The sequence below is a fragment of the Bison bison genome, unplaced genomic scaffold (assembly GCF_000754665.1).
Source record: "Bison bison bison isolate TAMUID 2011002044 unplaced genomic scaffold, Bison_UMD1.0 scf7180017864320, whole genome shotgun sequence".
NCBI classification, from domain to species: domain Eukaryota; kingdom Metazoa; phylum Chordata; class Mammalia; order Artiodactyla; family Bovidae; genus Bison; species Bison bison.
This window is the reverse complement of record NW_011494892.1, coordinates 403,412-415,432: the sequence shown is the minus strand read 5'-3', so window position 1 is coordinate 415,432 and position 12,021 is coordinate 403,412. Positions and strand designations below refer to the sequence as shown.

At 41.0% G+C, this 12,021-nt stretch overlaps 1 protein-coding gene across 5 annotated transcripts in view; it reads right to left on the bottom strand.

Moving 5' to 3' along the window:
• LOC104997998 (E3 ubiquitin-protein ligase HERC2) overlaps positions 1-12,021 on the bottom strand; it is a 236,357-nt gene that overhangs the window by 210,428 nt on the left and 13,908 nt on the right. The window lies entirely within an intron of this gene.

Sequence of the window (12,021 nt, the reverse complement as noted above, 5' to 3'; positions counted from 1 at the left end):
TCCCAGGTCGGTAGGTGTCCTGTATGCTACTGGAGAAGAGTAGAGAAATAACTCCACAAAAAATGAAGACACAGAGCTAAAGCAAAAACAACACCCAGTTGGGGATGTGACAGGGATAGAAGTAAAGTCTGATGCTATAAAAAGCAATATTGCACAGGAACCTGGAATGTTAGGTCCATGAATCAAGGCAAATTGGAAGCGGTCAAACAGGAGATGGCAAGAGTGAACATCAACATTTTAGGAATCAGTGAACTAAAATGGACAGGAATGGGAGAATTTAACTGAGATGGCCATTATATCTACTCCTGTGGGCAAGAATCCCTTAGAAGAAATGGAGTAGCCATCACAGCCAACATAAGAGTCTGAAATGCAATACTTGGATGCAATCTCAAAAAAAACAGAATGATCTCTGTTCGTTTCCAAGGCAAACCATTCAATATCACAGTAATACAAGTCTATAACCTGACCAATAATGCTGAAGAAGCTGAACTTGAACAGTTGTATGAAGATCTACAAGACCTTCTAGAACTAACACTCAAAAAAGATGTCCTCTTCATTATAGAGGACTGGAATGCAAAAGCAGGAAGTCAAGAGACACCTGGAGTAACAGACAGATTTCGCCTTGGAGTACAAAACAAAGCAGGTAAAAGGCTAACAGAGTTTTTCCGAGAACGCACTGGTGGTAGCAAACACCCTCTTGCAACAACACAAGAGAAGACTCTACATATGGACATCACTAGATGGTCAATACCAAAATCAGATTGACTATATTTTTGCAGCCAAAGATGAAGAACCTCTATTCAGTTCAGTTCAGTTCAGTCGCTCAGTTGTGTCTGAGTCTTTGCAACCCCATGAGCTGCAGCATGCCAGGCCTCCCTGTCCAACAAGTCCCAGAACCTACCCTAACTCATGTCCATTGAGTTGGTGATGCAATCCAACCATCTCATCCTCTGTCGTCCCCTTCTCCTCCTGCCCTCAATCTTTCCCAGCATCAGGGTCTTTCCAAATAAGTCAGCTCTTCACATCAGGTGGCCATGGTATTGGACTTTCAGCTTCAGCATCAGTCCTTCCAATGAATATTCAGGACTGATTTCCTTTAGAACTCACTGGTTTGATCTCTTTGCAGTCCAAGGGACTCTCAAGAGCCTCCTCCAACACCACAATGAAAAAGTATCAATTCTTTGGCGCTCAGCTTTCTTTATGTCCAACTCTCACATCTATACATGACTACTAGAAAAACCATAGCCCTGACTAGACAGACTTTTGTTGGCAAAGTAATGTCTGCTTTTTAATATGCTGTCTAGGTTGGTCATAACTTTCCTTCCAAGGAGTAAGCGTCTTTTAATTTCATGGCTGCAGTCACCATCTGCAATGATTTTGGAGCCCAAAAAAATAGTCTGACACTGTTTCCACTGTTTCCCCATCTATTTCCCATGAAGTGATGGGACCGGATGCCATGATCTTCATTTTCTGAATGTTGAGCTTTAAGCCAACTTTTTCACTCTCCTCTTTCACTTTCATCAAGAGGCTTTTTAGTTCCTCTTCACTTTCTGCCATAAGGGTAGTGACCTAAATCAAATCCCTTACGATTAAACAGAGGAAGTGACAAATAGATTCAAGGGATTAGATCTGATAGACAGTGTCTGAAGAACTACGGATGGAGGTTCATGACACTGTACAGGAGGCAGTGATCAAGACCATCCCCAAGAAAAAGAAATGCAAAAAGGCAAAACGGTTGTCTGAGGAGGCCTTAAAAATAGCTGAGAAAAGAAGAGAAGAGAAAGGCAAAGGAGAAAAGGAAAAATATACCCATTTAAATGCAGAGTTCCAAAGAACAGCAAAAAGATACAAGAAAGCCTTCCTCAGCGACCAGTGCAAAGAAATAGAGGAAAACAACAGAATGGGAAAGACTAGAGATGTCTTCAAGAAAATTAGAGATAACAAGGGAACATTTCAAGCAAAGATGAGCACAATAAAGGACAGATACGGTCCTTAACAGAAGCAGAAGATATTAAGAGGTGGCAATAATACACAGAAGAACTATACAAAAAGACCTTAATGACCCAGATAACCACAATGGTGTGATCACTCACCTAGAGCCAGACATCCTAAAATGCAAAATCAAGTAGGCTTTAGAATCATCACTAAGAACAAAGATAGTGGAGATGATGGAATTCCAGCTGAGCTATTTCAAATCCTGAAAGATGATGCTTTTAAAGTGCTGCACTCAATATGCCAGCAAATTTGGAAAACTCAGCAATGGCCACAGGACTGGAATAGGTCAGTTTTCATTCCATTCCAAAGAAAGGCAATGCCAAAGAATGTTCAAACTACTGCACAATTGCACTCATCTCACACACCAGCAAAGTAATGCTCAAAATTCTTGAAGTTAGGCTTCAACAGTACATGAACCATGAATTTCCAGATGTTAAAGTTGGATTCAGAAAAGGCAGAGGAACCAGAGATCAAACTGCCATCATCTGCTGGATGATAGAAAAAGCAAGAAAATTCCAGAAAAACATCTACTTCGGCTTCAATGATTACAGCAAAGCCTCTGACTGTGTGGATCGCAACAAACTGGAAAATTCTTCAAGAGATGGGAATACCAGACCACCTTACCTGCCTCCTGCAAAACATGTTTGCAGGTCAAGAAGCAACAGTTAAAACTGGACATGGAACAAAAGACTGGTTCCAAATCAGGAAAGGAGTATGTCAAGGCTGTATATTTTCACCCTGCTTGTTTAACTTCTATGCAGAGTACATCAAGCAAAATGCTGGGCTGGATGAAGCACAAGCTGGAATTAAGACTGCCAGGAGAAATATCAATAACCTCAGATACGCAGATGACAACACCCTTATGACAGAAAGCAAAGAGGAACTAAACAGCCTCTTGATGAAAGTGAAAGAGGAGAGTGAAAAAGCTGGCTTAAAACTCAACATTCAAAAAACAAAGATCATGGTATCAAGTTAAATCACTTCATGGCAAATAGACAGGGGAAAAATGGAAACAGTGACAGACTATTTTCTTGGGCTCCAAAATTTCTGCATATGTTGACTGCACCCATGAAATTAAAAGACACTTGCTCTTTGGAAGAAAAGCTATGATAAACCTAGACAGCATATTAAAAAGCAGTTTGTGATTACATTGCTGACAAATGTCTGCATAGTCAAAGCTATCTTTTCTCTGGTAATCACATATGGATGTGAGAGTTGGGACTATAAAGAAAGCTGAGCACCAAAGAATTGATGCTTTTGAACTGTGGTGTTGGAAAAGATTCTTGAGAGTCCCTTGGACTGCAAGGAAATCCAACCAGTCCATCCTAAAGGAAATCAGTCCTGAATATTCATAGGAAGGACTGATGCTGAAGCTGAAACTCTAGTACTTTGGCCACCTGATGTGAAGACTTATTGGAAAAGACTCTGATGCTGGGAAAGATTGAAGACGGGAGGAGAAGAGGACAACAGAGATGGTTGGGTGGCAACACCAACTCTATGGACATGAGTTTGAGCAAGCTCCAGGAGTTGGGGATGGACACGGAAGCCTGGCATACTGCAGTCCATAGGGTCGCAAAGAGTTGGACACGACTGAACTGACTTACTGAATTTGTGAAATCCTGTACAAATGCTAAGAGAGACTACTAGATCATCAGTCACCACGCTCAAGTTAACAAATAAATGTACACATGCCTTTGCCTCTTCATGCTACTGTATGCCAAGATGCAAAATCAACTTTACACTTCTTAATCATTAGCACATTCTTTTTGCTTATTAAACATATTAAATGGGACTCATAATGTGGACTCCAGAGTTCTGCTAAAATGTTTAACACCAATATCATACTTTTTAATCTGTGGTATAATAAAAATATTTATTTGGTCTTTGGTCTAGATTCCTGGTACAGAGCTTCTAAAACCCTTGCAATTTACTCAGGAGTGTCTTTTGATATTCACAACAAGCTCCTTTCCACTATACCTGAGCTTATGCTAAGGAACTGACTCAGGATGGGGCCTCTAGATAGCTAGCTCCATGATGTGAGCTGGTCACCAGAAAGACCCAATAGTGATTAGAGGGGAAAACTATCAGGACCATCTCCTGACCTCTAGAGAGAGAGAGGTTGGAGATTAAATAAAATCTCTTGAGCACAAAAACTGGGGGATATTTCAGGTTGGTGAATACACAGATGTGCTGGGAGGTTGGAGGGCCAAGAAAAGGCATGGAGGCTCTGAGCCCCTTCCCCACACCTTGCCTCTGCGTCTCTTCCACTTGGCTGTTTTGAGCTGTCTTCTTTATAATAAACCAACAAAGTGTTTTCCTGAATTTTGTGAGTTTTTCTAGGCAATTATTGAACCTGAGAGGGTTATGGAAACCTCTAAATTTGTAGTCAGTCAGGCAAATGTGAGAGTAACCTGGGAATTCCAGCTGAGTCTGGCATCTGAAGTGGAGGCAGCCTTGGAGAACTGAGCCCTTCACTTGTGAGGACCGAACTCCAGTAGTTAAGTGTCAGAACTGGACTGAATTATCAGACATTCAGTTGGTGCTGGAGAATCACAGAATTAGTGTAGAACCACACTCTGAATTTGTTGTTGTTTAGTCGCTAAGTCATGTCCGACTGTTTTGTGATCCCATGTACTACAGCCCACCAGGCTTCTCTGTCCATGGGATTCTCCAGGCAAGAATACTGAAGTGGGTTGCCATTTCCTTCTCCAGAGGATCCTCCTGACCCAGGGATCAAACCTGTGTCTCCTGCACTGACAGGAAGATTCCTTACCAATGAGCCACCAGGGAAGCCCACTATCTGAATTAGAGGCTACTTAATTCAGACCAAAGTCATAATCTCAACCACATGAATGGCTGAGATTAAACAAGAAAGAATGCTGGCAGAGAAACATAAATATATAAGCAAGATGCTAAAGATTACTATCAAGGAAGAAAGATAGTAATTTCTGTCTTAAAGAAAAATGTCTAGTTATGCAAAAACATGAAACAAGATGGTAAGAGATAAGTTGGCAGACACATTAAGTAACAGAAGATCTGAGGTAAACTTTATCTGCCTTAGTTAACAAAACCTACAAAAAATGTGTCAGAATTGACAAAGTTGATCAATAAAGAAAGGTGTGAACCCTTTACTACCACCCTATAATCTCTCTGTGATTATAGCACAGCCATCCTCTCTCGAGCCCAGATCAACTTCCTCTGAAAGCTGTTTGATGCCATCTTCCCAGGATCAGCTCTCTTCCTGTCTCTGAAACTCTCAAGGTAGTAGACTTTGGCTGTACAGACACAACACACTTTGAAAAGAAAACATCATCAGCAGAACTTGGAACCATGTCAGAAATGCAAATTCCCAAGTCCTACCCAAATCCAAGAAATCATAAATTCTAAGGGTGGGGCCAGACACTGGTCAGGCCAGTATCTGACCAAGACTCCAGGTGATCCTAATGAACTAGAGTTTGAGAACCCTTGGGCTACAGAATCAGGATTCAACTGAGTTCTCACTGCTAGAAGGACTGAGTCCTGACTACTCTTCCTAACACTCACAGCCCTTTGTGCAATAGCATCTAGCCTTGAGTTTATAAATGTGCCCCCCCAGAATGTGTCCACTGCATCAGCAGCTGCATTCTCCTAGATTTAGATGCGGCTGAGCACTCAAGCAGTCCATGTCCCTCCAGGCTGGCCCACACCTATCTGCTGCTCCCTGTCCACCATACATACCACTGCTCTTCACAGTCCTCCACCTGGAGGATCCCAGCTGCACCGCCACCCTTGGGCCCAGGCCAGGTCTCCTTGACAAACCGCAGGAATCAGGCCACTCCTGAACTCCACCAGCCCTGGTTGTGGGTAACATCATGGGGTTTTTATGATCCTATTAAACACTTCTGTATGCAAATACATTTTCTGCCCAAATAATCATGAATTATTTGGGAAGAAAAGCCACATCCAATATTTTATATCCTCCACAGAGAAACTATAAAACCAGGAGAAAAGTTGTCACGTTCTTTAAAAAAAAAAAATTAAAAACTCATCTCTGGACGCTTAAAATTGAAACACATGTAACTAAAGAGCACTGACTAAAAAAAAAAAAAAAAAAGGCACTGACTAGACCAAGAGAAAAGAAAACCTTAAAAACAATGCACAATACAAAGTCAGAAAAAGCCAAAATAAACTCCATAAGAACTATATAAAAACTATAAAAAGTTAGTACTGATGTCCATAAATGACATTAGTAATGTAACAGAAATAGCAATAAAATTTTTTAAGAGGCCTGACTACGCAAACAACTGGCTAGTATATTTCTACTATCTGCACAGACTGAGAAGGTTTACAATATATGAAACAGTTCTTCACACAAAGGTCAGCCCCTGACAAAAATTTAAAAATCAAGTTTAGTGTATCTGTTATTAGCCTCTTAACTCTCCCTTCTTTACATCCTATTCCCTCCTCTATTTTCCCTCAAAATAATAAATACTGTAACTCTAAACAGGGTTGTAAGAAACAGTCACTTGAAAAAAAAGTGTAAGATTATAATCTAGCCTGTCTTTTGTAGGGCAGGCCCCAAAAAGGAAACACAAAGCTTACTACCTAGATGGAAGCACTCTTTCATCAGTAGGATCAAAAAGTTCTAAAAGGAAGAAAAGAAGGTTTATTCCAAGGTAAGCTCCAATTATTAAAAGCCACTATGTCCAGAAATGAATGAAGAAAACAAGCTAAGCCAGAGTAAGAACCCATCCTGAATCGCCGTGTGTGCAGGAGAAAACGGTCATCCCCAGGAAGCAGAGGAAAGGAAACGGCGCCTCTAAGGCTTCTGCTCTGATCTGTGTTTTCCTCAGAATCAGCCACACTACAGTTACATACAATGCACACAGTTTTCTGAGGAGAGGTGAGGTGGTCTGGTATTTCTATCTCTTTGAGAATTTTCCAGTTTCTTGTGATCCAGACAGTCAAAGAGTCTGCACAGTCAATGAAGCAAATGTTTTTTTGGAATTCCCTTGCTTTCTCTATGATTCAATGAATTATGGCAATTTGATCTCTGGTTCCTCTGCCTTTTCTAAATTCAGCTTGTACATCTATCTGGAAGTTCTAGATTCACATACTGCTGAAGCAGAGCCTGAAGGATTTTGAGCACACCCTTACTAGATGTGAAATGAGCACAACTGTACGACAGTCTGAACATTCTTTGGCATTATCCTTCTTTAGGATTAGAATGAAAATAGACCTTTTCCAGTCCTGGGGCCACTGCTGAGTTTTCCAAATTTGCTAACATACTGAGTGCAGCAATTTGACAGCATCACCTTTTAGAATTTTAAACAGCTCAACTCAAATTCCATCACCTCCACTAGGTTTGTTTGTAGTTATGCTTCCTAAGGCCCACTTGACTTCAGTCCAGGATGTATGGTTCTAGACACGTGATCACACCATCATGGTTATCCAGGTCACTAAGACCTTTCCTGTATAGTTCCTCTGTGTATTCCTGTCACCTCTTCTTAATCTCTTCTGCTTCTGTTAAGTTCTTGCTATTTCTGTCCTTTTTTGTTGCCCATTTCTGCATGAAATGTTCCCGTGGTATCTCCAATTTTTTTGAAGAGATCTCTAGTCTTTCCCATTCTATTGTTTTCCTTTACTTTTTGGCATTGTTCGTTAAAGAAAGCTTTCTTATCTCTCACTGCTATTCTCTGGAACTAAGCATTCAGTTCGGTATATCTCTTCCTTTCTCAGCCTCCTCAAACCACCATTTTGCCTTTGTCTATTTTTCTTTGGGATGGTTTTGATTACTTCCTCCTGTACAATATTACGAACTTCTGGCCATCATTCTTCAGGCACTCTGTCTACCAGATCTAATTCCTTGAATCAATTTGTCACCTCCACTGTATAATCATAAGAGATTTAATTTGGGTCATTAACAGACTGGCCTAGTGGTTTTCCCTACGTTCTTCAATTTAAGCCTGAATTTGCAATAGGGAGCTCATGATCTGAGCCACAGTCAGCTCCAGGTCTTTTTTCTGTGGACTGTACAGAAATTCTCCATCTTTGCCTACAAAGGACATAATCAATCTGATTTCGGTATTGACCTCTAGTGACGTCCATGTGTAGAGTCATCTCTTGTGTCACTGAAAAAAGGGTGTTTACTATGACCAGTGTGTTAGTGTTTGCTCTGATTCATTTTATATTCCAAGGCCAAACCTGACTGTTATTCTGGGTATCCCTTGACTTCCTGCTTTTGAATTCCAATCTTCTATGTGAAAAGGACAAAAGAAGGAATCTTTTTTTGATGTTAGTTATAGAAGGTCTTGTAGGTCTTCAAAGTACCAGTCGACTTCAGCTTCTCTGGCATCAAGGAGGCTGGGACATAGACTTCCGTTTACTGTGATGTTGAATGGTTTGCCTTGGAAAATAAACCAAGATCATTCTGTCATTTTTGAGACTGAATCGAAATACTGCATTTGGACTCTTTTGTTGACTATGAGGGCTACTCCCTTTGTTCTAAAGGATTCTTGCCCACAGTAGTAGATATAATAATCATCTGAATTAAATTCACCCATTCCCATTCGTTTTAGCTCACTGATTGCTAAGATATCAATGTTCATTCTTGCCATCTCCTGCTTAAGCACCTCCAAGTTACCCAGATTCACAGATCTAACATTCCAGGTTACAATGCAATATTGTTCTTTACAGCACCAGACTTTACTTTCACCACCAGATACATCCATAGTTGAAATGAAAGTCATTTCAGCTTTGGCCCAAATGCTTCATTCTTTCTAGAGCTACTACTAATTGCCTTCTGCTCTTGCCCAGTAGCATACTGGACACCTTCCAACCTAGGGGCTCATCTTCCAGTGTCATATCTTTTTGCTTTTTCATACTGTTCATGGGGTTCTTGCGGCAAAAATACTGGAGTGGTTAGCCATTCCCCTGCTTGAGTGGACCACATTTTGTCAGAATTCTTCATTATGACCTGCCTGTCTCATGTGGCCCTGAACCACATGGCTTACAGCTTCACTGAGGCATGCAAGTCCCTTCACCACGAAAAGGTTATGATCCACAAAGGGGGAATATCAGACCACCTTACCTGGATCCTGAGAAACCTGTACATGGGTGAAAAAGAAACAGAATTGGACAAGGAACTGGTTTAAAATTGGGAAAGGAGTAAAACAAGGCTATATACTGTCACCCTGTTTATTTAACTTTTATGCAGAGTACATTAAGCAAAATGCTGGGCTGGATGAATCACAGAATGGAATTAAGATTGCTGGGAGAAATATCTACAATCTCAGCTGTCCGAATGATATCACTCTAACAGCAGAAAGTGAAGAGGAACTGAAGAGCCTCTTGATGAAGGTGAAAGAACAGAGTGAAAAAGCTAGCTTGAAACTCAACATTCAAAAAACTAAGATCATAGCATCCAGTCCTGTAACTTCATAACCAACAGAAGGGGAAAGGGTAGAAGCAGTGACAAATTTTATTTTCCTGGGCTCCAAAATTACTATGGATGGTGACTGCAGCCATGAAATTCAAAGATGTTTGTTCCCTAGAAGGAAAGCAATGTCAAACCTAGACAGCATATTAAAAAGCAGAGATATCACTTAAGCTCTGTAAAGTCAAAGCTATGGTTTTTCCAGTAGTCATGTATGGATGTGAGAGTTGGCCCATTAAAAAGGCTGAGTGCCAAAGAATGGATGCTTTCGAATTGTGGTTCTAGAGAAGGCTCTGGAGAGTCCCTTGGACTGCAAGGAGATCCAACCAGTCAATCCTGCTGCTGCTGCTGCTGCTAAGTCGCTTCAGTCGTGTCCGACTCTGTGCGACCCCAGAGACGGAAGCCCACCAGGCTCCCCTGTCCTTGGGATTCTCCAGGCAAGAACACTGGAGTGAGTTGCCATTTCCTTCTCCAATAAATGAATAAAAGTGAAAAGTGAAAGGGAAGTCACTCAGTCGTGTCCGACTCTTAGCGACCCCATGGACTACAGCCTACCAGGCTCCTCCATCCATGGGATTTTCCAGGCAAGAGTATTGGAGTGGGGTGCCATTGCCTAGGATATCAATCCTGAATACTCATTGGAAGGATTGATGCTTAAGCTTCAAAACTTTGGCCACCTGATGCAAAGAGCCAACTCACTGGAAAAGACCCTGATGCTGGGAAAGACTGAATTCAACAGGAAGAGGGCAGCAGAAGATGAGATGGTTAAGACAGGTTAACTAACTCAATAGACGTGAATCAGAGCAAACTCTGGGAGATAGATGAAGGGCAGGGAAACCTGACATGCTGCAATCCATGGGGTTGCAAAGAGTCATCAGACGGGTCTTACTGACTGAACAACAACAAAATAATGTACACGCTCTTGGGAATTCCCTGAAAGTCCAGTGGTTAAGACTCTGCAGTTTCCCTGCCAGGGGCCTTGGTTTGAAACCTGGTTGGAGAACTGAGGTCCCACAAGCTGCTATATAATGCAGCCACCCCCCCCCAAAAAAAAGACCATGGCCTTAAAAATGAAATTAGGTGTATAAATCTATCTATTAAAAAAAGTATTTTTTCATAACAAAAAGCATATATCATGTCTTATTAAAAACAATAACTTTTACTGAATGTCAAGAAAAAATATTAATTTGGGACCTACATAAAGAACAATTACACTTTGCTTTCTTTTATTGTTTTAAATTTATTTACTTTTGGCCCTTCTGGGTCCTTGTTGCTGTCCTCAGGCTTTCTCTGGATGCGGAGAGTGGGCACTACTCTCCAGTTTCAGTGTGCAGGCTTCTCATCTCAGCGGCTTCTCTTGTTGTGGAGCCTAGGCTCTAGGGCATGAAGGCTTCAGTAGCTGCAGCTCCCAGGCTCTAGTTCTGGTGCACAGGCTTAGTTGCTCTGTGGCATATGGGATCTTCTCGGACATGGGATCAAACCCGTGTCTCCTGCATTGGCAGAAGGATTCTTTACCACTGATCCATCAGGGAGGCCCTACACTTTGCTTTCTAACCACATATTTTTTAATCTAACCACTATTAGTCATCAAATGCAATGAATAAGAAATAGACTTTGAATTTTTCCATGTAATTAGTTTTTCTCAGAATATCTTTTAGAACTAATATTTCACAAAAAACGTTTTAAAAAGTATGTTTTAATGCATTAATACTGGAAGGACAGGACGAAAAGGCACAAAAACTTCAAAAGTATACAGAATGAACTACTAAAACTAATAAATCATTACAAACTGAAACAAACATGTAACGTGATTACATGATACTATTTACATGAAAGTGTAGAACAGGCAAAACCAATCCACAACAGAAAAAGATCAGATCAGTGGTTGCCTATGAGTAGAGAGGGCAGGACGGAGCCAGTAAGGGGCACGTGAGAACCTTCAAAGTAGGAGTACCAATAAGTGGTTGGTTACACCAATTATGTCTGTTGAAACTTATGGAACAGGAAACTCAAAACATATATTTTATTATGGGTAAGTTCTGCCCTAAAGACAAAAAGCTACACTGAAGTCAATCTTGTTAATAATATGCATGAAGTGTCTAAGGAAGTCAGGTAAGACGCACCAGTGGACAGAGGATAGATTAGTATGATCCGGGGGATGAGTGTGCACCTGCTCACTGTACAGACCTGTCCGTTGTTGTGGGTGCATGGAAGTTTTCACAATAAAATATCAGGAAAAAAAAATGAGCTCACTCTGCTAGACACTGTAACTGAAAAGATATATTGTTTTTCCAATGTATTTTCAAGTGGACACTATTCTAATTCATTCTACGAAAAGTTACTTTCTTTTTTCTTTTTTTAATGTGGACCATTTTTAAAGCCTTTCTTTAATTTGTTACAATATTGCTTCCCTTTTATGCTTTGGTTTTTGGCTGCAGGCATGTAGCTCTCCAACCAGGGACTGAACCCCCACCCCCTGCATCAGAAGGTGAAGTCCTATCCACCGGACAGCCGGGGAAGTCCCACTACTTTCTAAAATAACTTTATCCATCCTGATGATTTTCAAATAGGAGGACTAATAAACTTCAGCAGTGGGTCTCAAGTAGGGTTGT